Source organism: Crocuta crocuta, unplaced genomic scaffold (genome assembly GCF_008692635.1).
Source record: "Crocuta crocuta isolate KB4526 unplaced genomic scaffold, BGI_CrCroc_1.0 scaffold545, whole genome shotgun sequence".
Lineage (NCBI taxonomy): Eukaryota > Metazoa > Chordata > Mammalia > Carnivora > Hyaenidae > Crocuta > Crocuta crocuta.
Genome location: NW_027551563.1, coordinates 490,998 through 518,573, shown reverse-complemented (window position 1 = coordinate 518,573; position 27,576 = coordinate 490,998). Strand labels below are relative to the sequence as shown.

Genomic DNA, 27,576 nt, shown 5'->3' with positions numbered 1-27,576 from the left:
GAGTATTACTACTTTTTTTTTTTCATATTTTCTTAGTGTAGGTACCAGAAGTTCAATAACTATTATTCTCTCCAAAGACATAGGAAGGCAAAGATTGCATCTTATTTCTTAGTGACCCTTTAGCCCAAAGTAATAGCATTAACAAAAAAAGTCTACAGGCAACACACGTTTCACAGCCCGGTTGTTGGTAATGCTTTTAAAAGCATTTATCTGTTTCATTTGTCTGTAAACCAAGTTTTACAGCTGTAACAACAATTGGATTTCTTGGTTCCTAACAATTGTCAGTCTCTCAAACTTTGAGAAAAAAAAAAAAAGATCCTGAATGCCTTTTAAAATCTTCATTTCTGTGTAGAAATGATACCAATTGTGTGTTTTGTAATATTTAATTGACATTTACATAATGCCCCCAAAAGAGTGAATTCATTATTTTTAGGAATGTTTATTTTTATTTTCTTAGTTTAAATGCCAATTATAATCTGCTTAGACCCAGCCTTTTGGTGCCTATCCTTGCCATATGAAGCTGTATCCCTTGTCCTTGAAAATCAGTTTCAGTGCAATTAAAAAGTTGCCTTGCACAATTATAAAGTCTAAAAATTGGAGTTGTAAGAAATATATGATGGTCCTTATACCTAAAGTTTCTTGGAACTTTTGGAAGTTTGTCTCCATAAAGAAAAAGAATTTTTTAGTCACAGTTGTATTTTTTTCATTTAGCTTTTCTTCTATTTCTTTGCAAACCAAGAATGATATATCTTGATGGGGACGTTAAATTGGAAAATTTAGGAGATATTTGATGCTTGTTGTTTCCAAGATTTCTGAAAACTTCACTCTATGAGATTCAGTTTCAAACTAAGCTCTCTAAAAGGGGTTTGCAAGCAGTGTTTTCTTATTTGCCTTGTATTAGCTCTATTCAAGAGTCCACTAACTGTTTAGGAAAATAGTTTATGTGTCCATCCTTCTATACCCACCATTATCACTCACTAAATTTAGAACTCCATTTTATGCCTCGCACAAATTGATAGCCCAATTCTTAGACACAACTTATATTTCATAAGTAATTTGATCTTGGGTAATTGCATTGAATCTTAAGGAAGATTAATTTGAACCTTGACCCTCCGGCTTTCCATTGTAGAACATGGCCCTCTACGTCATCTGCTAAGCAGTGCACAGTAAGCATATGGCTATTTGTTTCCTATTTAAGCTGTTTTCTCTTGAGGAAAAGAAACTCCCTTCAGACTCGGCAGACATCTGCTCGCTGTCTTAGTAGCAAAACCAGGGAACCATCAGGAAAAAAATCATTTTGTTCAGTTAATCAAAGATTAAGTCTTCCCAGATTTTATTAACTGGGTACATTTTAATAGTAATTACTTTGTGGCAAATGTTTATATTTTGAGGTAATATTTTCCCATGGTTTTCAATATATCATGATCTTTTTGTTGTTATTATTATTAAATGATACTGCTTAAAGTGATTTAGGTTTTGACTTCTCCAGTTTTCCTCCTTTGGGTAAAATGACAAAGTAAATTGACCATGGACGCCTAGGTACAATAGAATGCATTCCCAATTCTGGACCTTGGAAGATCGAAGGATTACCCCTAGAGGTGAAATGGTTCACGTGAGCAGGTGGAAGTAGAATATGCCAAATAATTTAAATATTGATTGATTGTGTGTGTGCGCACACACACACACAATATGATCTCTATTATGGTCAGGCATATATTGTAGAATTATTTATATAATTTATACGAACGCACACAGACATATACACACACATTGTTCCCTGATAGACTAGACTTTTTATCTCTGAAGTTGAATTTGCTGTATATTGCATCTTTAATTGGGGCGCCTGGGTGGCTCAGTCAGTTAACTGTCCGACTCTTTTTTTATTTTTTTAAATTGTTTCTGAAAGAGAGAGACATGGTGAGCAGCGGAGGGTCAAAGAGAGGGAGGGAAACACAGAATCCGAAACAGCCTCAAGGTTCTGAGCTAGCTGTCAGCACAGAGCCCAATACGGGGCTCGAACCCACAAACCATGAGATCGTGACCTGAGCCGAAGTTGGATGTTCAACTGACTGAGCCACCCAGGCGCCCCAACTGTCTGACTCTTGATCTCAGCTGCGGTTATAATTTCAGTTTGTGGGTTCAAGCCCCACATCGGGCTCACATGCAGAGTGTGGGCCCTATTCTGGAGTCTCTCCCCTCTCATTTCTCCTCCCTGTGCACTCTCTCTTCAAAATCAATAAATAAAATCTTTAAAAAAATAAAAAATGTTCTCTGTTTCCTCTACTTAGTTTTATTTGTTTTAACTTGCCATTTTCAGGCGCTTTCACCACATTCTGAAACCTTTTTTTATCTTATTTTTGTTTTCATTATTCAAAGAAAGAATGTTAAAGAGTTGTTTAGTTTAATGAGTTTTTAATCTTTTACTTTCTGGTCCACTTATATTCTAAAATGAACTGATTTATTTGTTCCAAAATTGATTCATAATTAAACGAAATTATGCACATAAAGTGTAGCATAGTGACTGGCACATCATTAGAAACCATAAATTACAAACCACAAATGTAATTGTTGGTGCTATTATTTCCATTATATTTTTCCCTCTTTACATCTATTAATGTCAGTTACTAAGATTCTTTTGTGTAAAGGGGATCTGGATGAATCTGACTTGAAAAATGGACTCACTTCATTTTAAACTTAATGAGATGTGGGTCAGGGCACCTGAGTGGCTCAGTTGGTTGAGTGTCTGACTCTCTTTTGGCTCAGGTCTTGATATCAGGGTCGTGTAATTGAGCCCCACGTCAGGCTCTGTGCTTAGCATGGAGCCTGCTTAGGATTCATTCTCTCTCTCTCTCTCTCTCTCTCTCTTTATTTCTCTCTTTCCCTCCCTCCCTCTTCCCTGCTCACACTCCTTCTATAACATAAAATAAAGTAAAATAAAATAAAATAAAAATGTGTGTTAATATACTACAATGTAAGTACATGCTTCTGTAATTAAATTTTCTTAAATTAACTTCTGGTTAGGTATGACATGTGTTGAATATATGAAATTCTACCTTTTAAATTGAAATCCATGGTATAAGAAATTTACCTTTACCTTTGAACCCTCAGTGCTAATGCAGGACATGCAATAGTGTTGATTAAAATCATTTTTGTTTTCAGAGACAAATGAAAAATTCGCTTTTATAACATTTCCAATTGGGATAACATTCATATTTTTCCTAATTAAATTTATATATTTGTTTACTTAAATAAAGAGGAGGGAGGTATTGCTAAGTTCTATGACATTATTATGTTTACTTAAAGACCTGAGTTTTTACTCTCAGTCAGAATATATTATTTTGTTGTTGCCTGTCTTAGTAAACTTGTGCTGCTGTAACAAGAATACCAGGTACTGGGTGGCTTAAACAACAAAGATTTGTTTCTCAGAGTTCTGGAAGCTGGGAGGTGGAGATCCAGTGCCAGCATGGTCAGGTTCCGGTGAGAGGTTTTTACCTTGGTTTCCTCACGTGGTAGAGAGAAAGCTCGGGTCTCTTACCTGTTGCAGGGACACTAATCCCATGCTGAGGACTCTACCCCCATGAACTGTCAAACGCAGGTTACCATCAGAAGCCCCCATCTCCAAGTACCATCCTACTGGGGGATTAAGATTGAAATGTACGAATTTAAGGGAAGGGGAAAGACAAAACATTCAGTCCGCAACCACCTTTAAATATTTGTAGGTTTTTGTTCTGGGATTTATAGTTATTTTAGCATACGAAGTAACTAAGAAATAAATATCAGAAAATCAGAGTGAAAAGAATCATGTAATCTCCATGATGTAAGTAACAGGGCCATCAGACCACTTGTTGCATCCAAATATCACACTTAATGGTGTTGTAAATCAAATATAGACACATTATATCTGCAAATGAATGTAATATGAATCTTTTGTTGGGAAAAGTAAGAGCAGCATCCTTTAGGTGTTACATTAAGAGAAAAGATAGTTGTCATTTTCTTTTGAAAGAACATAAAAATTCTCTCTTTTTTTCGGGGGGGCGGGGTGGTGGTGGAGGGTGTTAATCATTCCACAGAGTATTTAATATGAAGTATGAAGGCAGACATCTGTATTTAATAGTCCACGTGAGAGATAACAGTGATGATGGGCACAAAAAGAAGGTTTGAATTTCAATGAGTATTCAGTGGAAGAGGGCAAAGTTTGCTGACTATTTGAGTGTGGGTGTTAGGGAAATTGGCTGTGTCAGAGAATGTACTATTTATTCCTCAACAACCTACAGAACCTACAGGTTATTTTGTATCTTAAAACCACTGCTAGTTAAACAATTACTTTATAGGCTCAAGGTATGTATTCAGCTGACTTCTTAGACAAACTTTTTACATTTTTTCCTTCATCTCACATAATTGTTATATACTAATATTTAGTAGAAAGTTCTTAAGCGTAAATGCACATTATGTATTTCCTTTTCTTTATTCCCAACTACAGGTTAAGTAATGTGATTAATAAGCTTGCAGAGATCATTTTTACATAACTAATTTGGAATATTTAATGATCCTAACTTTGGAAAATTGTATTTTATTTTTGATTACAGAACACAATTTCAAAGTACACGTAAAATTACATGTCCTTGAAATATCATAACTGAGAGTTAACTACTGTTGAAAGTTGGGTAGGTATCCTTTTAGATATCCTAAGGTCCCTTTATGTTCTCTGGGAAAAACTATTCACTATTTAATTAATATTCAGTCTTAGGTAGCCAAAAAGGTTTTGGATATGTTGGAACACATATCTGTGTGATAAAGACTAATTGGAAACGTTAGCTCTCTAGGCTGGATCTGACAAAAGGGCTTCCTTCTGCTATTAGTAGATCACCATCCTGGACAAGATTCAATCCAGTAATCGTGGGGTTAGAGGTTACGTATACCATTACCAGTCTCATGAACCACTCCCTTTATTTTCTCAAAAAGTAGATGGAGTTCATATGTGCTGAAAAGTACTAAGATGATTTTTTTCAACACTAGTTGATACTTAGAAATAAAAGTCCCTTGAGGCTCCCAGAAAATCAATTCAGTATTTAGTTATTTATAGGAAATTCTTGGCAGTGCCTCCTCCTATCAGTAGTACTGTCTGTAAGAAGTATTAAAATAACAGGATAGATCTTGTTACCACTCCAATCTTATCATCATATCATTTCTCCTTGTTAATGATCCTAATTTACTTTAGACTTAAATGCTAGAAGTCTTTCCCACATACACAGACCAACTTGAGAATCATTAGTATGTATTTCAAAACTAGTGACAAATTTGATAAAACATACCTAAACCTTTTTAGTATGCTTAATTTTAATTAATACAATATAAATTATCTTAAGCTGTCACTAGCTATCAATTTAAATTTTTGGTCAGGTGATAATAAATTACTGTTGCATATTTTGGGGAGCATAAAAGTTCTCTGTTTCTTGTTACCCAAAATGGGCATTAAAAATGTTTTTAAACAGTCAGAAATTAGGGGCACCTGGGTGGCTCAGTTGGTTAAGCATCCAACTTCAGCTCAGGTCATGATCTCACAGTTGGTGAGTTCAAGCCCCATGTCAGGCTTGGTGCTGACAGCTCAAGCCTGGAGCCTGCTTCAGATTCCATGTCTCCCTCTCTCTCTGCCCCTCCCCAGCTCATGCCCTGTTTCTTTCTGTCTCAAAAATAAATAAAACACTAAAAAAATTTAGAAAAAAAGAAAAAAAAAGAAATTAAATAAATATGTGAAGAATAAAAAAATACAGTTTATCCCCAAAAATTGTTTCTTTTAAAGTTTTATTCATTTTGAGAGAGAGCAGTGTATGTAAGTGCAGATGGGAGTGGGGGAAGAGAGAGAGACAGGAAGAGAGATATCCCAAGCAGGCTCTGCACTGTCAGTATGGAGTCCAATGCAGGGCGCAAACACACAAAGGATGAGATCATTACCTGCATGGGAATTGAGAGTCAGACGCTTAACCCACTGAGCCACCCCGGCACCCCCAAAAACAGTGTTATTCTTTGTTTTTCCCAAAATAACTCTTTCTTGGCATTCTATTTAATTGTAGCTATTCAGTGTCAAACAAGAAAGAAGTGGAAATTACAGTATAATGGGGAAAGGGGAGGAGGACAGAAAATAAGCAACTAGCTTACAGATAATTTTATTGGTAAAAATTGTGATAAGTGCCAGGAAGAATTGGGGTGAAGCTGAGAAATGAAATACAAGTAGATGTCACCAAGACACAGAGCAACAGAAAAGGATTTCAGACAGAAAGAACGGTGCATCTAAAAGGCCATGAGAAAGGATAGATTTGGTCCTAGTTGAGAAAATAAAAGATGCTTAGTACGGCCTATGAGTAAGGGAGACAGCTGGGAGATAGGTGGAGTCTAGATCATACATGGTCCTGTAACCAGCTGAATGCTGTTGAATTATATGTTCAGTGCAATGAGAGCCACAGAAGGTTTTGGGGCACTGGTGGAGGTTACATGATCTAATTTATACATAAAAAATGTCACTCATGTGAGACTTGAATGTGATATGCATAGAGAATGAGTTGCAGAATGATATGGGGAGACCAGTTAGGAAGCTCCTGCAGTATTCCAAGCAGAAGACGATGTCAGTGAAGCATGTGGTAGTCATGGAGATGCTGAGAAAAGCAAGGATTAGATTTGAAGATTGAAGACTTGGCTTAATTCTGAAGGGTGACACACGAGAGGCTGAAATTTTTCATGAGATACAATTATTGGAGATGGCGAAGTCCAGGTCAAGTCCATGACCGTGCGGATGGGATTGAGAGTTTGGATTATGTTGTTATCTTTTAATGGCTTTCGTAATTGGTATACTCAGCCCATCACAGTCCCCTAAAATCATGTTTTCTCAGCCTATATGCTTACCGTCCTGTTTCGCTGGTCACTACCTTGAAGTCATCTCAAGCGTCATCTCCTTTGGAGGTGGTTGACCCAAGTGCCTAGCACCATTCTTCGCACGTTGCAAGTAAAGTGATCTAACGTGTAACCCAGAAATGTTTTATTCCTCGCATGGTGAACATGATAAAGTGTCATAATGCCACTTCAAGGAACCGTCTAATCTATGCTTTTCCCTCATTCTCCACACAATCTCTTTGTAAAGTCAAGCAGTTCACGTGATCTCTAACACTTATGTGAAAGTGCCGTACCTCGAATGTATTCACCAGGTACTATTTCCCTGGGAGTTTTTCTTTCTTTCAACGTTCTGGGATATTTAAAAAGCTCTTCTGGGGATAACATTACTCAGGAAATTTAGCAGTACTTGAAGGGTTTTTTTCTGACTTTACCTTGAGAAAATCTACAATTCCAAAATAAGACCTAACTATCTTTACTTTCTCTCTTTCTTTTTGGATATGGAGAAGAATACACAGAACGTGTGTTCTGTAAAGCAGAATTATTTGTATTCTTGTACTTTGCCAGTAGTATAGCATACTATATGTAAAGCCGTAATCATAGTCCAGTAGATTTATTTATATTTAATGAAGCAAATTTGATGAGAAATCAAAGGGAAATTATAGCATAGCAGTGTTTTGAATTTCTTATTACAATCATAGGCTTCAGTCTGTGGTTAATGAAACTTTTTTTAAAAAAAGCTTAGTTAAAATTAACATGTAAAAACCAAATGGAAATCTGGACACTACAGCCAGTAAGTGGACAACATATGAATAAGAAAGAGAAGAAACCTGGAGCCCCTGGGAGACTCAGTACGTTAAGCGTCTGATGATCTTGGCTCAGGTCATGATCTCACTGTAATGTGAGTTTGAACCCCACTTTGGGCTCTGCACACTGACCGACTTTGAACCTGCTTGGGAGTCTCTCTCACTCTCCCCTGCTTTTACACTGTCTCTCTCAAAATAAATAAATAACCTCAAAAAAAAAAAAAAGAAGGAAAGAAAGAAAGAGAAAAACCCCATGTAGATAGTAATGCTGTGTCTAGCTATGTGGAGAAGCAAACTCAGGTGTGGGAAGGATTGGGAAGCTTTTAGTCAAAATGTGGTTAGCAACCAGCGGTGTTGGCATTATCGGAAGCAAGTTAGAGATGCTGAATGATGGGCCCCACTGCAGACCAACTGAATTAGACCCCGTAATTTAACAGTATTACAGTGTGAGTCCTGCAAATTCAAATTTGAGAAGTGCTCTTCTACCTTGTGCTAAACTAGAGTTCGTAGACCCCTGTTCATCTCCTAGCACCAAAAAACAAACAAAAAAAACTTTTGAAATGTAAACCCAATGTGGTTGATTTTTGTTTGTGTGTGTGTGTGTGTGTGTGTGTGTGTGTGTGTGTGTGTTTTAAGAGAAGCAGGTAGAACATGATTTTTGGTGAGTTACACTGGGTTTCTAAACCAGGAGAGAGGGCAGGAGAGAATGGAGAAAGGATATTTAGGAGACTAGTAGAGATAGCAAGTCAGGGGCAGAATTGGAGAGAGGGAAACACATGGGAAGAGAAGCACAGAAGTCCACTGAGGGAGACGCATCCAGAATAACAGGAGGAGAGACTCCCGGAGACACAGCAGGGGGAGACAGGGGAGAAGGGAGGAGGGAAAGTAAATAGGAGGCTAGGGAACAAGACAGACAAGGCGAAAGAGAGAGAGATGTAAGCAGAAGAAAGATAGAAAGAGAGTATGTGCTGGGGGCTGGGGTGGGGGTGTGGTTACGGTAAGGATGAAACTTGGAACAGTAGAGAAATACATTTGCTTACATGCAGAAGGAAAAAAAAATGTTGGCAATGTATGAATATTTATAGGCAGTGGGATATTAAACAGAGAATAGGACACTCAAACCTTTATCTGTATCCATAACATTGTTTACCAAGAAGAGTAATGCAAAAAATCTTAGGTGTTTTTAAGTAAATTCACAGAAGGCTGTATTTATTTAATCCGAAAGTGAAATGCTATGTGTGTATATATGTATATATCTTTTATATACTTTACATTTTCTAGAATGAAAACTACAGATAACAGGAATTTATTAATAAGAATAGAACTATGCTGGAAGGGTCATTTAATCTGTTCCTCTGACTTTTAGTTTCAATTATCTAAAGATCATTTGTTGTATTAAAAGAGGTTCAGAGCCAAAGATTACCTAGCTTCCATCATCAGTACCCCTTACGTGCATCAGCATATGTTAACACAAAGTTATTACTTTAATTTACTTAAATTGTATTCTGTAGAAGTCTCTCATTTTACATGCTAAGTGATAACAGAAAAGCCTTCTTTTTTTTTTTTTATTAATGTAGCAGCACATACCTTTGAAGATAGTTATTAAGTGGGGGGCTAATTTTTAATAAATTATATCTGATGTTTAATTTAGGTTTCTAGGTATAATAGAACAATTTTAGTCTCAGTCTTTTAGCATTTCCAAAGTGGAAATTATAGCTTTAGTAACATTTTAAGTCATATTTAACCTGAGGTCTAAATTGAAGTTTTAATAGTGCCTGTGACATTTTACACTTGTCAAAAGAAATAAAAGTTTATGACCAAGTTATTTAATATGCCTGAATGGGGACATTTTTAATCTTCTCTGGTAAATGATGGAGTAAAACTTAGAAGAAAAGCCAGATAGTTAAAAAGAAAATGGGAAGGGACATCCCTTCCCCCAAAGGATTTATACTCTTTCTCAGTCTCTATCACCCTGTATCTCTACCACATAACACTGTACTTTATCTAGATTGAGTCACATTAAGTTACCATTTTATCAGATCCTTATCTCTGTCAGACACCAGAAAATGGATTAGGAGGCTGTGTTTGATGTAGAAGGACACTGAGAGCATTTTGATCACATAACTCAGCACTTGTCAGAGCTTACCCAAGTGACTTCCCTTAGTTCTAAAATGAAAATGTACGACAGGTTGTAACCTTGTTGAATCTTGCTTAAGGGAATTCTTGGAAAATATGATTATAGCATATTTTCCTTTGGGACTACCTCAGGAAAGAAAGTAGCAGTGAGCCAGGAATTCCACAGGAGAGGAGAAACATTTTTGTGGCTGGTGGATTGAGAGCATGTTGACAGGTGCCTTTCATTCCTTTCCTCTCATCTTTTGCCTAAATCACCAAAAACTAAAAACTNTTAAGTCTCTGTTCTTTCTGAGCTAGTTGGTTGTAATTCTTTAAGCCTCCCTCAAGATTTTAATCAACCCCAGGTGAATAACCATACATTTCTTATGTTCAATTCCAAGAAGAGTTTGTCTTGTTTGAGTATAATGGGTTCCCTTAATCCTGTACAAACGTGTTCATCCATAGTACATTGTAGACACTCTTTATAGTTACAAAGAGAATTTGTACATATCTATTTTGTACAGATTTGCACACATATAATTTGTATGGAATTATTTACAACTAATTCTGTCCTTCATTTTTTTCTCCACAAATGCAGTAAATGTTTTTTTTATGACCTTGGTGAATTTACTTAACCTCTTGATGCATCAGTTTCCTCACCCGTAAAAAAGGAGACATTCTACTTTCCTAAGAGGGGTTTGAGGAGGATTAAATAAGCTGATATTTAGGGGCACCTGGGTGGCTCAGTCGGTTAGGCGGCCGACTTCAGCTCAGGTCGAGCCTCAAGTCGGCTTGGAGCCTGCTTTGGATTCTGTGTCTCCCTCTCTCTCTCTGACCCTCCCCCACTCACACTCTGTGTCTCTCTTTCTCAAAAATGAAAAAAACATTTTTTTAAAAAAGTTGATATTTACAAGGTGCTAATTAGAACTGTTGCTGGTGGACAAAGCATTGTATAAATGGTAGCTGTTGTATCATGTGCTGTTTACTATGTGAGGCTGAGTACTGGGTGAACTCCTTCCTCTCTGTGGCTCCAAAGACTATTTCTCTTCATTTTAGGTAAGTAAAGGCTGACAAACTAATGCCACAAATGCTTACGTTCAGACGAGTTTTTTGTTCCCAGAGTCAATCATCCTCTTACACATAAGTGTACTTAAAATCCATATAAATATTTGTGAAATGATATATAGTCTTCATATATCAGTGCATGCATGTCTTTCATGATAAATGCATTTTTGAGGGCTTCTAGAGTTATTGTCATTGGCATGGTCAGCATTCAAATATTTCATTGTGGCCTTTCTCTAAACTCGCTCCAGTGAGGCATTTCTGTAAGCTTTTAACAAAATACTTTGTAAAAATCAGTCTTTAAACAATCTTTTAAACATATTTCTTTTCTACAGGACTTTTGAGGCTTTAAAATCTTAATGCATCCTAAGAAACATGAGTAGGAGATCTAAATTACTACAATTCCCACATTTCTATGAAATGCCAAAATATATTTTACAGAAAACAATTTGTTTTCTCAGAGTGCATTTTATTTATTTTTTTTTAAATTTTTTATTTATTTCTAGGAGAGAGAGAGAGACAGCGTGAGCAGGGGAGGGTCAGAGAGAGAGGGAGACACAGACTCTGAAATAGGCTCCAGGCTCTGAGCTGGCAGTCAGCACAGAGCCCGACGCGGGGCTCGAACCCACGAACCGCGAGATCATGACCTAAGCGAAAGTCGGACTCTCAACCGACTAAGCCACCCAGGCACCCCTCAGAGTGCATTTTAGATGAAAACTAGCGTTTGGTATTTTGTGGGTGGTTGTAGGATTTCAAAAGTATCTGTGCATCTCAGGTTCAGGTCTGCGGTTATTTATTTACATGGTTTCTTTGTTTCAAGAGCCTAAGAGTAAGAATATGACATACTGTTCTATGTTTTTCTTTTTCTACCAGGGATGTTGTCTTCTCCTACATCAGTATGTTGAAGGCTATGACAGGGGACCATTCAATATTCTCCAAACATAGGCAATTCAAATATGGTGTTATACCAAAACTTTGCAAAGAGGTGCTTAGCACGGCCTTACCCTTGTCTCTCACTAATATCCTGTTACTGTTAATAGTCTTGACCTCAGCTTTCTAAACTTTGCTTTCATATCCATTATAGGATATGATTTACCTCTTGCAAGCATTTGACACAATTGACCTCCTTTGTGAAATGTTCACTTTCCCACAATTCCATGGCACCCAGCTAGATCAGGATTACATCCTGCCACATGTAACTAAAGTCAGGCGATTTAACAGACAGGTTTAAATTTGATTCTGGAGGAAGGCTGCACCGCAAAAGTATGGCAGAAGAAGCCATCAAGAATCCTGCTTCCTTCTGTTTTTCTGCTCTGCCAGCCTTAGTATGTGGCTTTCTTCCTTGTGGTTACAAGCTGGTGGCTGTACCTCTCAATATCACCTTTCTGTGCTGTACTAGAAGGAGGAATAATGGAAAATATCAGCAGCTCTTTCACCCCCCCCCTTTTTTTTAAATCAAGACAATAAAGTTCTGGAACTCTCACTCCATAGAAGTATATTACATTTCATTGGCTAGAACTATATCACATGACCACCTTTCGTTTCAAAGATGTCTGGTGTTCATAAACAAAATTCAAGGGAGTGAAATGGAAGATCTGACTTTATTAAGTGATTCATGAATCAGGCAGCATTCCTGTAGCAAGTAGAAAGATTCTCCCAGGAGTACATCAACAAATGGGAGGTTGTTATAGGAAAGAGGGTAGGGCCAGGAGTTATTAGCAAAAGAAAAGAAAGGATTGTTTGAGGCAAGGTAACCTTCCATCAGGGTAAGGGCAGGGGGTCTTATCATACCACATTACCTCACCTTCCTTTGGGGAAGGGAGAGGGCCCTTGTGACAGATGACCTCATTGGTGTTGACCAGAAATTTTCAGATTTATTGGCTTAAAATTCCATTCCCAGAGAGGTTGAAACTACAATTAAGTCTTGCTTTGCTGTCCTGGGGGCAAGTGACTCCACCTTGAGCCTGTAGTTTGTTTGTAGTAAGAAGTGTTTTCTTCCCCCAAATTTGGTATTTTGTTAAAAGGAAGGACAGAGAATGGATGTTCACTAGGCAACTATCGAGGTCCACCACCTACATGCTGTTGACTTTCTTCTTATTTATCTAGCCTAGTCTTGGCTTATAACTGAAATGTTCAAGTTCCTGGAGTGTTTATTCTTCTCTTTTGGCTCTGCGGTTTACCCTGGATGAAGGTACCTAACTCTTTGGATTCTGCTAGGACTGTTGTCCTGACTCACGCCCTGTTCTCTTGTCTGTAGCACGGACCTCCACACTTAGCTCCGTTTGGAGATCCTGGTAGTACCTCCAGCACGAGACTTAGCATCTTCCTTTCCATCCCTGCCCTTCCTCTTTTTTTTTCCTAGCTGTGCAAAGGATACCACCACCCACTGGGCTCTCCAGACCAGACACCTGAGATTAATTCTTTCTTCCTTTCTTTCTACCTGTTCATACCAGTTGATTCTCAGGCCTTGCTGATGATTTATCCTAAATAGCTTTAGGACTTTTCCACTTCTCTTCATTCCTCTCACTGTTCTTCCAATTTGTGTCACCATTATTTCTCAAGTACATAATTGTTATACTCTTTCGCAAAAAATCTGATCTGTCCCTCTTGATTGCTCACTCAGAGATTCTCCCATCCCCTGAAGACTAAACTCTTTAAGATGATTTGCAAGGATCTGTGTGATCTGACATTGGTGGCCTAGAACTCACGCTCTCCTACTCCTGTCCCTTTGATCTGGAGGAAAAATTATTGCTTCAGAGTTTCAGAGCCATCTTTTACTCTTAGCCTCCTTTTCTGCTACCTGAGCTAAAATCAAGAGTGGGACACTTAACCAGTTGAGCCACCCGGGCATCCCTTGCACTTAATTCTGAACACTGTGTGTAACTTGTACCTCATGCATGTCACAAAGGGAGTGTCATTACTAAATTTCTATCAGTAAACAATTCTGTATAATTGTCCCCACCAACCAACAATAATGAAAAAAAAAAACTTTTCTTTATATTCAAAGGTGCTAATGTGCAATTTGGCATTTTGTTTCCCCAGTAGAAATGAGAGATTACATACATTATCTATCATTTTCAGCATGGTGTGTTTTGTGCCTCACTTTTTTTTCTATTTAAAAACTTTTTTCCCCTAGAGGGGCGCCCGGGTGGCTTAGTTGGTTAAGCGTCCGACTTTCGCTCGGGTCATGATCTCGCGGTTCATGGGTTCGATCCCCGCGTCGGGCTGTGTGCTGACTGCCAGCTCAGAGCCTGGAGCCTGTTTCAGTCTGTGACTCCCTCTCTCTCTGACCCTCCCCTGCTCACGTCTCTCTCTCTCTCTCTCCTAGAAATAAATAAAAACATTAAAAAAAAATAAAATAAAAAATAAAAACTTTTTTTCCCCTAGAATCAATTCCAATGGCAGTTGACTATATCTGTGACTATATCTCAGCTAATTTTTCTGAGAAGAGTTTCAAATGTAACATTCATTTATTTAATACCGTATTCTGATCATTAGCTCAGAGTATTAAATTTATTATACCTTAAACAGAATGAAATTAAATTTTGGAATTTAAACTAAATAGGGGATACTTGCAGAAATATTGAAAAAGACATATGTGTATTATTTCAATAGAAATAAGCATCTTCTCCCCCCACCCCCAAACAAGCTATTCATTAACACTTAGATTTAAACAGTTAATTTTTTTGCAGTTTATTTATTTTTGAGACAGAGATAGAGCATGAGAGGGGGAAGGGGCAGAGGGAGAGAGGGAGACATGGAATCTTAAACAGGCTCCAGGCTCTGAGCTGCCAGCACAGAACCCAGTGCGGGGCTCGAATCCACGAACTGCGAGATCATGACCTGAGCCGAAGTGGAACACTTAACCAACTGAGCCACCCCGGCGCCCCTTAAACAGTTAAATGTATAGCTTAAAACTTTATATCAATATACTGCTTGAACATCAATTGTGAGGCATAACCACAGAGATACTTCCAAAAACTTCAGAATTTAGGTTTTTCTCTTACAATGTTAGATATAAAAATTAACAGAATAAAAACTTTGCTCTGAAGATCCTCCAAGGAGAGTATCTAAAGATACTCTGTATCTAGGAGTTTGGTTTGTCTTTCTCTGTCTCATTTATTTCACTTTATAATGCCCCCAAGATCTGTCCATGTTGTTGACAGAATCTCCTTTCATTTTATGGCTGAGTAATATTCCATCATGTGTGTATGTACACACACATACAAACACACACACACATATACCCTTATACAAACATACACCATATTTATTTTATTTGTTCGTTCATAGGTTGTTTCTGTGTCTGGGCTAGGGAAGTGCTGATATCTTTGTGAGGTAGTAATTTCATTTCCTTCATAAATACCCTGAAGTAGAATTGGTGGATCTTACAGTAGTTCTATTTTTAATTTTTTGAGGAATCTCCATATTGTTTTCTATAGTCGTTGTACTGATGTGGTTCCAGTTTTAAAGAGATGTTTATTGAAGTCAGAAAATAGACACACACAGTCAAATTCACACACAAACACACACAGAAAATATTTATACATGCTGCTATGGATTCAGCTTAAGCTTCTTTTTAATGTTTTAAAAAATGTCAGATTCAAATCTTTTGATTCTTAGAAGTAGGGTTGAAGCATATGATTTATTCATGAAATTTTGGCTAGGAAAAATATGAACAAAGAAACTCTCTTCCTCTATTCTTGCCATGAAATACTACAGTCACTGTGATAATTAGTTCAATGTTCTTGTGGGTTATTTTTTCTTATAAATAATTTATATTTTAGTTTGCCTTCATCCTTTAAAATGGCAATGCATGAAATTGATATGGTAGAATTGTACCTTTGATTAATATTTAATTTAAAATTATTTTACAGATTCAAGTTTAGATATTGCTGTCACATTTTAAGATGCTAAGTGTGTATTAGAAAACTTGAGTATACATGTCTTTATAATCACTCACTGTTTTATTATTCAAAAGCACCATTTCTACAGTTTATAAAGTAATATATTTTATAACATGTAAATAAAGTTTCTTTTTTTGTCTCAGTAATAGAATTGGTTGTTAGAATCACTTCCTCCCCCTACCTACAGGTCTCTCTATAGTGAAGGCCATATCCCTATAATATTAAAAATATAACATGTACCTGTTGTAAATGAAAATATTTACCAATATGAAAATACATATTTGAAAATATAAGTCACTAAATCCACAGAATACTGGTCAAGTCTCTACTTTGTCCATTTATTTCTGTCATTCACATATCTGAGGACCTTGGGCAATCAGTTCGCAATGAAAGCTGTTGAGTCCCTGATGCTCATGTAGGTGAAGAGGCCAAGGACCTAGAGGAACATATTTCGTAGGCACCTTGAGTCGATGAGTGGAAGTGATGGCTTGAAAGAAGATTAATTTCTTCTGGAGCAAGGAGTACTATCTTATTCCTCTGTTCCCAGTCCCATTATCTTTTCTACCCTTCAAAGGCTTTTGATTTGGTCCACAAGCAGGGGCTTCCGTAGTGCGGAGTTACACATGTCTGTCAAAGTTTGTTCTCCCATTCAGCTCAAGAACTTGGACTCTGTCCAGTGGTAACCTACCATGCAATGTGCATCCTCCAGGAAAAGGGGGTCTTAATCCAGCCCTTCGCCATTTTTGCAATAAATGACTTACAAAAAATCCAAACAAAGAAACAAACATACAAAAACCAAGATAGGGTTGGGATCATGTGATTAATGTTATACATTTGTTTACCATTGATTTCCCTTCTTGCTGTGTCTGCTGCGTAAGGACAAAGAGCTTGTCACTCTTTATAACTGCTGATCTAGAACAATGCCTGGCAAGTCTCTGAAATGTTTGGTGAATGGATGTTATGTAAGTTTAATGCTTGGAATTGATTTTCTGGGACTTTCCTAAGGACCTGATAATAACCTCCTAACCCCTGTGACTTCATTTTCTTATCTCTAAATAGGCAGTGCTGTTTGCTATCTTACATAATAATTGCATAATTGGTTAACTATTGGAAAGTAATTTGGACCAGTCAGAGATAGGCATTATATGGATAAGAAGGGGTTATCATTACTAGTTAATCAATGATGTCCTCAGAACTTCCGATATTTCTTATGCTTTTGCAAAGCTGTATAATCTTAGTATCTGGAAGAAAGTCAGGCCTTGGGTCTATGAAAATAAAAAGAAGAGAGGAAGAGGGAGCAAAGGGAGAGGGTTTTAAGTTCAATTTACTATGTTTTATTTACTGTGATGACCACGTCTATGACACTTTCCGTAAAATTATGCTTTTTCGGGGTGTCTGGGTGGTTTAGTCAGTTAAGCATCCGACTTCAGCTCAGGTCATGATCTCATGGTCTGTGAATTCGAGCACTGCATCAGGCTCTGTGCTGACAGCTCGGAGCCTAGAGACAGCTTCAGATTCGGTGTCTCCCTCTTTCTCTCTTTCTCTGTCCCTCCCTACTCGTGCTCTGTCTCTCTTGCTCTCAAAAATAAATAAAAACAAAAAAAAATTAAATGCTGCTTTTTCATGAAACTGTGTATTTTTTTATTGACATTTTTCATGTTTTTAGCCGGGAACTGTGGGTTTGCATGTTCAGGGGAAATTAGTGAGTAAATGTTGGCCATGATCATATTTCATATTTGCCAGGGATGATAAGCTGCTTTCAGAAGTATAGAGATTACTTAACTAAAGTCTTAGGGGCACCTGGCTGGCTCTTTCAGTTGTATGTTCAACTTCAGCTTAGGTCATGGTCTCATGGTTTGTGGGTTCCAGCCCCACGTCGGACTCACCTCTGATGGTGTAGAGCCTGTTTAGAATTCTCTCTCCTGCTCTGTCTGCCCCTCTTCCCAGTCAAAATAAATAGACATTATATGTACATATATATGTATGTATGATGTATGTAATTTAAATTATATGTATATATACATATATGTATAATGTATGTAATTTAAATTTTAAAAAATTAAAAATGTAAATCTTAAAAAAAAAGTGCATCCCTTTATGTTTTCCCAGACATTTCTGCATGGTGATCTGGGATGTAGAGGTGAGAGAACTGTTTCTATAAGGGATGATCTGTTTGTTTTTTATTTCTGAAGGACAGCGATAGCCTTAGTTTTGGATTATATTCTCACAGCATTCTTTTTTTTTTTTTAATGTTTATTTATTTTTGAGAGAGAGCCAGAGCCAAAGCCAGAGCATCAGTGGCGAACGGGCAGAGAGAGAGCGAGACATAGAATCTGAAGCAAGCTCCAGGCTGAACTGTCATTATAGAGCCCAGTGTGGGGCAGGAACTCGTGAACTGTGAGATCATGACCTGAACCAAAATAACCCGCTTAACCGACTGAGCCACTCAGGCACCCCAGTCATAGCATTCATTCTGTTGACTAGCCTTACACATGCATTTAATCATGTGGAAACCTAGTTTGTCTTTTATGTATTTTTAATTCATTAGATGGCTAGAGATCATTTCTGCTTTTTAAATATGTGCGGTATCTTCCTTTTATCTGATAGTTGTTTGCAAATTTAACTGTGCCAGCTTTTGCTCCCTGCAAGTGAACTGTTACAAATGTTGTATGCAAATATGCCCGATTTATCCTGCCACTCATAACGCTTTTCTTTTTATACTAATGTCCCCCTAATTCTGACTTTTTACAAGGTGGCTTTATTTTGAGAACAAAATCATATTATTTCAGAGACATTCCATTTGGGAGACTTATTGTGCTATAGAGAATCTCTCCTTTCAAAATGACCGGTATTTCACTTAATGTTTATAAAAACTGTTTTTTTATCTGACATAAGGGGCTAATCAAACGGCTTAAGTATAGTCCTGGCTGTTGGGAAGCTTTTTAAGCACCATAGAGAGAGTACTTAGCAATGGAAATTGTGTTTATTTGTATGGAATATCGCCACTGAAATTCTGAGCAGACCCAAAGGAAGAAGAATATTGAATTTTAATATTCAAGCTAACATAACTTATTTCTGTTTCATATTTAACTAAGTGGGATAAATTGACTCTTAGTAAAACCTTATTATAGAATACAATCTTAGTTGTTGTGTTTGTTTTTCTTTAATTTGAAGAAGTTGAGTTGGAAGGCCATGTTAACTGTCATAATAACCAGTACTTCTGAGTCAAACACTGTTTTACATTTATTAATTTACTTAATCATCACAAAAACTCAGTGAAGTAGGTATTGTTATTACCCTTACGTTTTAGATGAAATCAAGGCCCAGGTAGTTTAAATAACTTTTCCCCTGTTCATGATCCTTATGCTATATTTCTTCTCACACTGAATGAAAATTCTTTTTTTTTCTTTTATAGTTTATTGTCAAGTTGGTTTCCATGAATGAAAATTCTTAATCATGAAAGATTCTTAATCATTAATGTAAAACTAAACACATTCATTTAAAATTTTTTTAATGTTTTATTTGTTTCTGAGAGAGAGAGAGAGAGAGAGAGACAGCGTGATCAGGGGAGGGTCAGACAGAGAAGGAGATAACAGAATCTGAAGACAGGCTCTAGGCTCTGAGCTACCTGTCAGCACAGAGCCCGACGCAGGACTTGAACCCATGAACTTGAGCCTATGAACTGTGAGATCATGACCTGAACTGAAGTCTGATGCTTAATCGACTGAGCCACCCAGGTGCCCCAAGACATTCATTTTATATTTGAGACAATTACCTTCCCACAAAATAAGTCCAAAGCATACTATACATTTACGTCCTTTGGTAAAATAACTATTCGTGTGGCAGTCAGTTCTAAAATGTACAGTTTCAGTTTATATTTTTCTATTTGTTTTACTAATCTGTGGTTACAGACAAGAATCAATAAAATGTTATTGTTACACATGCGAATCCTTTTCACAAATAAGAATCATACATTTTTATTCTGCCACAGTCAGTGACTCAATGTCTATACATTTTGTATGTAGGATTAAGCTGTGACTTTGATATTTTACATTAAAGACAAACCAAGCTAGTATTAGATTAGTATACTTAAAAATATGTTTCCCACATAAAACTTGAGATGGGCTAAAAGGAGGAGGCAAATTGATTGTTGATCGATGTTTTTTTCTTTTTGTCTTTATTTATTATTTTTGTCTTCCTCAATTTGTTGTGATATATTAAGAGATTTTTGTCAGTTAGAGAAAGATAAATAACATATGATTTCACTCATATGTGGAATTGAAGAAACAAAACGACAAACATAGGGGCAAGAAAGGAAAAAAAATAAAATAAAAACAGAGGGTGAGGCAAACCGTACATACTCTTAAATACAGAGAACAAACTGAGGGTTGTTGAAGTGAGGTGGGGGATGGGCTAAATGAGTGACTGGCATTAAGAAGGGCACTTGTGATGAGCACTGAGTGTTGTATGTGATGAATCACTGAATTCTATACCTGAAACTAATATTACGCTGTATGTTGACTAATTGGACTTAAATTTTTCAAGTTTTTATTTAAATTCCAGTTAGTCAACATACAGTGTAATACTTTCAGGTGTAGAAACTAAAATATAAAGTGACTTTGAGTCAAGAAACCATTCCTAATGTGACCCCTTAAGGACCATGACTGGGGTGTCCAGGAGAGATCAATCCGTGCGATCTGACATGCTGCAGGTAATCTGCTAAAGCCCGGATATTGACAGACAATTCACTAAGTAAATTGCTGGGAAGCAGGAAAGCTTCAGTTGGCTTACATTGTGAACACATACTGCGTCCCTTTCTCTTGTATTGATGGCACTGTTCTTGTGATGTGTTCAGTTCTCTGTTAGGGTCATTTGCTTTGATTCTACTTAATTTATATTTTATCTTGTTTTATGTTGTCAAATTCAGCATGTAATTCTTCAACTTAAAAAATGGGAGTGGGGCGCCTGGGTGGCTCAGTCAGTTAAGCGTCTGACTTCAGCTCAGGTCATGATCTCGCAGTTCATGAGTTTGAGCCCCACGTCGGGCTCTTTGCTGACAGCTCAGAACCTGAGCCTGCTTCAGAATCTGTGTCTCCTTCTCTTTCTGCCCTTCCCCTGTTCACGTTCTGTCTCTCTGTCTCTCAAAAATAAATAAGCATTTTTTAAGAAAATGGGAGTTACTCATCTCTCTCTAATAAGCTCAGTGATATGAAAGTCCCAGTATTTCAGTCTGGCCTTGGACTGGCTGACCTAGAAAATGTGTAAAGTCACCTGCTCAGAGGATTTCCCAGAAGCTTCACTTCTGAGGACTCACTTGGGACTGCTTGAAGCTCGAATGACTGTGATCTCCTGAGGCTCAGATATAATAAGCATTGAGAAAATCAAGCACAAATTGATAATCTTGAATGGACATAAACTTCATATTATAGGGAATAGTCCTAATTTGTTTGATCGTTGCAGAGATAATATGTTGTCAGTGTGTCATTGACTTTTTCACTAAAATTGGTAAAGTATTTTCAAGTATATGAAAGAGCTTGTCAACGTGTTAATGTTCATCTGCTCTAAAAAGAACCATAAAAAATGATCAGTAAATTGGTTGCAGAAACATGGTGGTGGAGAATTAGATATACACCCAAATTAGAACAGTTGCCAGGTACTTTCTATTTTCATATCTGAAAATGTTTTATGGTGGTAGGGTCAGGATCCATGAGAATTTTTTCTGCGAAGTATGAAGGTTGCATATTTAGGTACATTGTCCTCAACTTCATAGGTCTGTTTTCTGGTTCCTACGAGGCAGCTGAGAAGACAAATGAACAATCAGCCGTCTGAACTTGTAGAGTTCAAGAAGGAAAGCCAGGATCTAATTGAGCTGATGCTTTATTTCTTTTGGCTACCCTACCACAGACTACCTGGTGATTGTTTTATACCCTGAAGAGAAAGCAGACACTGAGTTAAGAAAGATTGTTGCACGTTTACATGAAACAAAACCCAAAAATTGTCAAATAAGGGATAATGGTTTATCTTTGAGTGTTAAATTCATCGAATGTTATCTAAAATTTATAGCTATTTTTGGTTCTTTCATATGAACCATGTTTAGTAACCAGCGAGTTACTGTATTTTCCATGCTAGAACTTTTCCTAGTTAATAACTTTTCCGAGCCATTCTTCCATCATTGGTTTTCACACTTTTCTCTCATCACTTTTAATACTCTGCCTCTTTTATGGACCACAGGCATTCCAAAATATTTACCTATTTCTCTTTGCAAAATGGGGTTTTCACTATTTTTTTTTCCATTTATAGATGTAGATGTCATTAACATAATTTAGCCTTGTATCATAGAAGGAATAAATTAGAATTATTTTACAATGTTTCCATAAATGGTTTACTATATATATGTGTGTTTTTTTGATAGTTGTTTCAAAATCTGTTACCAACAGACTTTGGTGCTCACAACATGAGTTCTTAATATTTAACTTATTATCAAGTATTAGCATCAGTTAATGTGTGCTGAAAGCCCATGGGCTGATGGCATAGACCTGTGGGGTGTACCGTAAGAAATATAACTATCACAGAACAATTTATCCACTGTCGTGTAATAGCTCTGATCGTCAACAACATGAATCAGAATTCACATAGGAAAGAATAAAAAGAAGGAAGATATTTTTTGAATGGAAGCTGAGAGTTGGGGGTTGAGAAAAAAAATAGTTATTTCCTTTTTGCTTGCTTGCTTCTTTGGATTCTTTGAATTAGAATTGTTAATAGGCCGGATGAATGTGTCTAAGAGGAATCCTTCAAAGCTGAGTGAATGATATGTCCCCAGAGAAATTATCTTACTGGGATATGATCTGAGTTTATGCCAAAGGCCTGTTTAAAGGTTCAGGATGACTAAGGACTTCTTCAGACTAGAGTTTTAACAGTCTTTCCTAAATATGCTTTCTTTTCTCTTTATTGTGGCTGAAGAATGATGAAAATTCAGATTTTATAAACTTAATCATATTTCTAGATATAAAACAACTTAATTTACCACCGTCAACAAATACATTTATATTAATATGTCACCAAAGCAAAATATGTAGCCTAAATTTGTGCAATTTAGCTTAATCCTTGCTTACTTTAGAAATACTTACTATTTTTCTAAGAGGTAATATCCTTTTGATTTAGAATATTTCAGATTTACTTTTATAGTCATGTATAAGAGAAATTATGGCTGTATTCATACTATCATAATTGATTAAGATATGAAAATTTAATGATGCAGCCTCAGACCTCAAGGTGAACATTTTCAACTTTAGATTTTTTAACTGGTCTGCTAATGCTTAAATCATTCTACCTGAGGTATATAGTAAAGTTCTCAGTGGAGGGTTTCTTGTTCTGACTAGTTCAAAGAAGATGGATATAAATAAACTCTTACTTGTACATCTTGTCTCTTTTCCTTCCTTCCTTCCTTCCTTTCCTTTTTTTTCTTTTCTTTTTTCTTTTTTCTTTTCTTTTCGAGACTACCTGAACCCAACACATAATGTCTATTCAGACTCTGAATAAGCAGGATAGTAATTCCTGGAAACTATACTATTTAACTAGCTTGGAAATTGTAGCCCCCGTTTTTATAGTACCATGCTTCATTCATATTCACAACTGTTATAAGACAGATAATTAAAGAGATTAGATAGTTCTTTCTTTGGTAGCACATATATTAAAATTGGAACAATACAGGGATTAGAATGGCCACTGTGAAAGGATAAGATACAAACAGTGAAGCATTCCATATTTTATTCTGATATCCGTGGGTAGGGAAACTGAGGTTCCGTAAGTGAAGTGGTTTACCTAGAGAGAGAGATTAGATAAACAATATTAGTTATAGATCAATTCCAAAGTTTTTCATTTAGAAAAGATCACTTTTTCCAAAGTGATCTGAATATATTCCCATTGATATATTTTTTTTAATAAATTAAGATTTTCCCATAGACAAATATTTAAAAGCATATTTTGGATATAATCTAAATTTTATGTTCGTAATTAAACCTTGTATCTCAATAAGGGTTATATTATAGAAAAATATTTTTTTAAAAATCTGTCATATGGGAGGGAAGTATAATCAGTCAGTATGTAGAAATATTGGAAATAATGTTATACCAGATAAAAACTAATGTTAATCTGATCTGTATTTTTCATTGTGATTTTGTTTAGAAATAATGGAGGATTATGGAATTAATTTTATTTTTTTTTTTTAATTTTTTAAAAAATAGTTTGTCAAGTAGGTTTACATATAACACCCAGTGCTCATCCCCACAAGTACCCTCCTCCATGCCCATTACCCACCTTCCCTTCCCCTTGCCCCCACCCCCCTCAGTCCTCAGTTTGTTCTCAGCATTCAAGAGTCTCTCATGGTTTCTTCCCTCCCTCTCCCCAACTGTTTTTCCCCTTTTCCCACATCGTCCTCCATTAAGTTCCTCCTAATCCACCAATACATGCAAAATTATGGAATCTGTCCTTCTCTGCCTGACTTATTTCGCTCAGCATAACACCCTTGAGTTCCATCCATGTTGCTACACATGGCCAGATTTCATTGTTTCTCATTGCCATGTAGTATTCCATGGTATAGATAAACCACATCTTCTTGATCCATTCATCCGTTGATGGACACTTAGGCTCTTTCCATGTTTTGGCTATTGTTGAGAGTGCTTCTATGAACATTGGGGTACATGTGCCCCTATGCATCAGCACTCCTGTGTCCCTTGGGTAAATTCCTAGTAGTGTTATTGCTGGGTCATAGGGGAGTTCTATTGAACAGAACCTCCACACTGTTTTCCAGAGGGGCTGTACCAGTTTACATTCCCACCAACAGTGTAGGAGGGTGCCTGTTTCTCCACATCCTCACCAGGATCTAGAGTCTCCTGATTGGTTCATTTTAGCCACTCTGACCGGCGTGAGGTGGTATCTCAGTGTGATTTTGATTTGTATTTCCCTGATGATGATGAGGGACACTGAGCATCATTTCATGTGTCTGTTGGCCATCTGGATGTCCTCTTTGGAGAAGTATCTGTTCATATCTTCTGCCCATTTCTTCACTGGATTATTTGTTTTTCGGGTGTGGAGTTTGATGAGTTCCTTATAGATTTTGGATACTAGCCCTTTATCTGATATGTGTTTTATTTATTTCTGAGAGAGAGAGACAGACAGACAGACAATGTGAGCAGGAGAGGGTCAGAGAGAGAGGGAGACACAGAATATGAAGCAGGCTCCAGGCTCTGAGCTAGCTGTCAGCACAGAGCCCGACGCGGGGCTCAAACCCATGAATCGTGAGATCATGACCTGAGCTGAAGCTGGACGCTTAACCTACTGAGCCACCCAGGCGCCCCATGAAATTAATTGAATATAGGAATCTTTGACAGAAGTGGGTTAAAAGTCAGTCAGAAACACAAATGCTTATTTTTTCGTAGTATCTCCCCAAAATTTGAAATATTTAAAAATTATTTTTTATGTTTATTCATTTTTTTAATGTTTTATTTATTTCTAGGGGGGAGAGAGAGAGAGAGAGAGACAGCATGAGCAGGGGAGGGACAAAGAGAGAGGGAGTGACAGATTCTGAAACAGGCTCCAGGCTCTGAGCTGGCTGTCACCACAGAGCCTGACACAGGGCTCGAACCCACGAACCGCGAGATCATGACCTAAGCGAAAGTCGGACGCTCAACCAGCTAAGCCACCCAGGCGCCCCTGCGTTTATTCATTTTTTGAGAGACAGAGAGAGACAGAGTGAGCTGTCAGCACAGAGCCTGATGCAGGGCTCAAACTCAACAAACCATGAGATCATGACCTGAGCCAAAGTAGGAGGCTTAACTGACTGAGTCCTCCAGGTGCCCCTGAAATATTTTTAAGAATTGTGAAAATCCTTTGTCATTTTTCATAAAAATTGCCATTTTCAACCTCATATCTTATCTTTAAAATGCACTTTCTCCATTATTTCCTAAGATTTTAGTTAAGTTTAAATAGGTAAAATTACGTGCATATTTTAAGCCATAGCACCTATTTCTAAGGTTAGTATTATAAAACCAAGCAAGTTACATTTAATAAAGACATTGATTGATTATTATTGATTCTTCTGGTCATCCATTGAGATTTGTAGTAGTGTCAGAGAAACAGTTATATAGGATGAGGGCTACTGGAGTCTAAATATTATATCAAATGGACAGGGGATAAATATGTTTAGTAAATATACACAGCTTTTCCATCTGTCTCTTAAGCGCTTCTAACATTAAACTTCTCAACAAAACTTACTGTGTGCACTGAGTGAAATATTATTTGAAAAAATGATTGTAACTGTTACCTTTAAATTTGCAGACATTTTCTTGTATTGTGACTGTTGGTATTAAATATTTGGTAAATTTCTACACTTAGCATAATTTTTTTCAATTTTTGATCAAAAAATTAGTTTTATTCTGTGTGATTTTTGAAGAGATGTTTAAAATATATATGAAACTATTTTGGAAATTGCCAAGCACCGTGGCCTATTATAGTGCCAATGATTTATACAAAATGAAATTTAAAAGTGAATAAATAAGGGACCACACATTTAAAAATTCCTGCCAGTTGGGAGATTTCATTTTCCTACTGCCATTTGTTTCTTTTGAATACTGGTAGTCACTTGTCCTTATATAAGATGAAAATCACACTCTTGTCCTCATACTTTGATTACTGAATCTTAGTGCTCAATGAATGAATTGTTCTCACCACTAAACTCCAGGCCTGGGGCCGTTAAGTTTTCTTGGTCTTTAGCCTAAGGAAATATGACCCTCTCTGATAGTACTTCCCATCCGCACACATAAAAGGGCTCTGTCTTTAACCATTACAATAGCTTTCTGCTTTCTTTTAAGAAAAGTTTTGTAAATCAAGAAAACTTTTGTGACGTGGTCCTTTACTGTCTATTTGCTTCTCCCTATTCTTTTTATTTCAAAGTTTAATTACGAATTCTAACATTTCACAAGTTGAAAGAAATAAAATGTTTGGCTAATATAAATCAGAACTCAAAAGTAGGACTAAATATACCTTCAAAGATCAGTCTATTATTTCCTCCAACAGGAATGTCTGAATGTTATGACTATTTACGATGGAGAGATTTTTTTGAGATTATTTTATGTTTATCATCTAAAATGAAGCAATGGGATTTTAAATACACTTTGTACTCTTTTATAAATTATTTTTTGCATTGTTTTACATTCTTGGTTAATATTTAGTATCAAATCATACTGACTTGAGGTCCTAAGTATTGATCACTATATAAAACAGCTGCTAGTTGACCTGCTTGGTCCATTGCTCAGTTGGCTCAGCATATAATGTAACCATATTAAGGCCACAACTCTGTGTGTGATTTCTGTATAGCTGAAGTTAGCCCCCTACTCACTAAAACAGAACTCAGTATCTGATCATCGCCTTTCATATACTACTGGTTACATATTGAGCCGACCAGATAAATAAATACATTTGATAATGGAGCATGTTTTTTACTCCAGTTGATTCCATAGTAGAAATGCATATTTATGTATCTCCATTTGTTGGCTAAAGATTTTGTAAGGTAACTGATATTCTAAATACACATTTTAATTTTCAAATAAAGCTAACTTTTTTCAACTGTAAAATTTTAAAACTCTGTGCTCCTTTTCCTATACTGTTTTCTGTCAAATACATTCAGTCATGTAGCATTTTTGTAAGTGATGAGAAAAGGAGGGAATTCCTAGCAAAATCGTTCATAGCAAATTAGGTATGTGATCGTTTTAAAGGTTAAAGTATTGGGTTTTTTCTTAATGGCAACA

At 36.7% G+C, this 27,576-nt stretch overlaps 1 protein-coding gene and 1 non-coding gene across 2 annotated transcripts in view; both read left to right on the top strand.

The window, feature by feature from the left end:
- ROBO1 (roundabout guidance receptor 1) overlaps positions 1–27,576 on the top strand; it is a 405,997-nt gene that overhangs the window by 80,275 nt on the left and 298,146 nt on the right. The gene's annotated exons all lie outside the window — the stretch shown is intronic.
- Positions 23,439–23,541, top strand: LOC144219937 (U6 spliceosomal RNA). Its single transcript, XR_013331545.1, has one exon. It is a non-coding gene; the product is annotated as a U6 spliceosomal RNA (small nuclear RNA).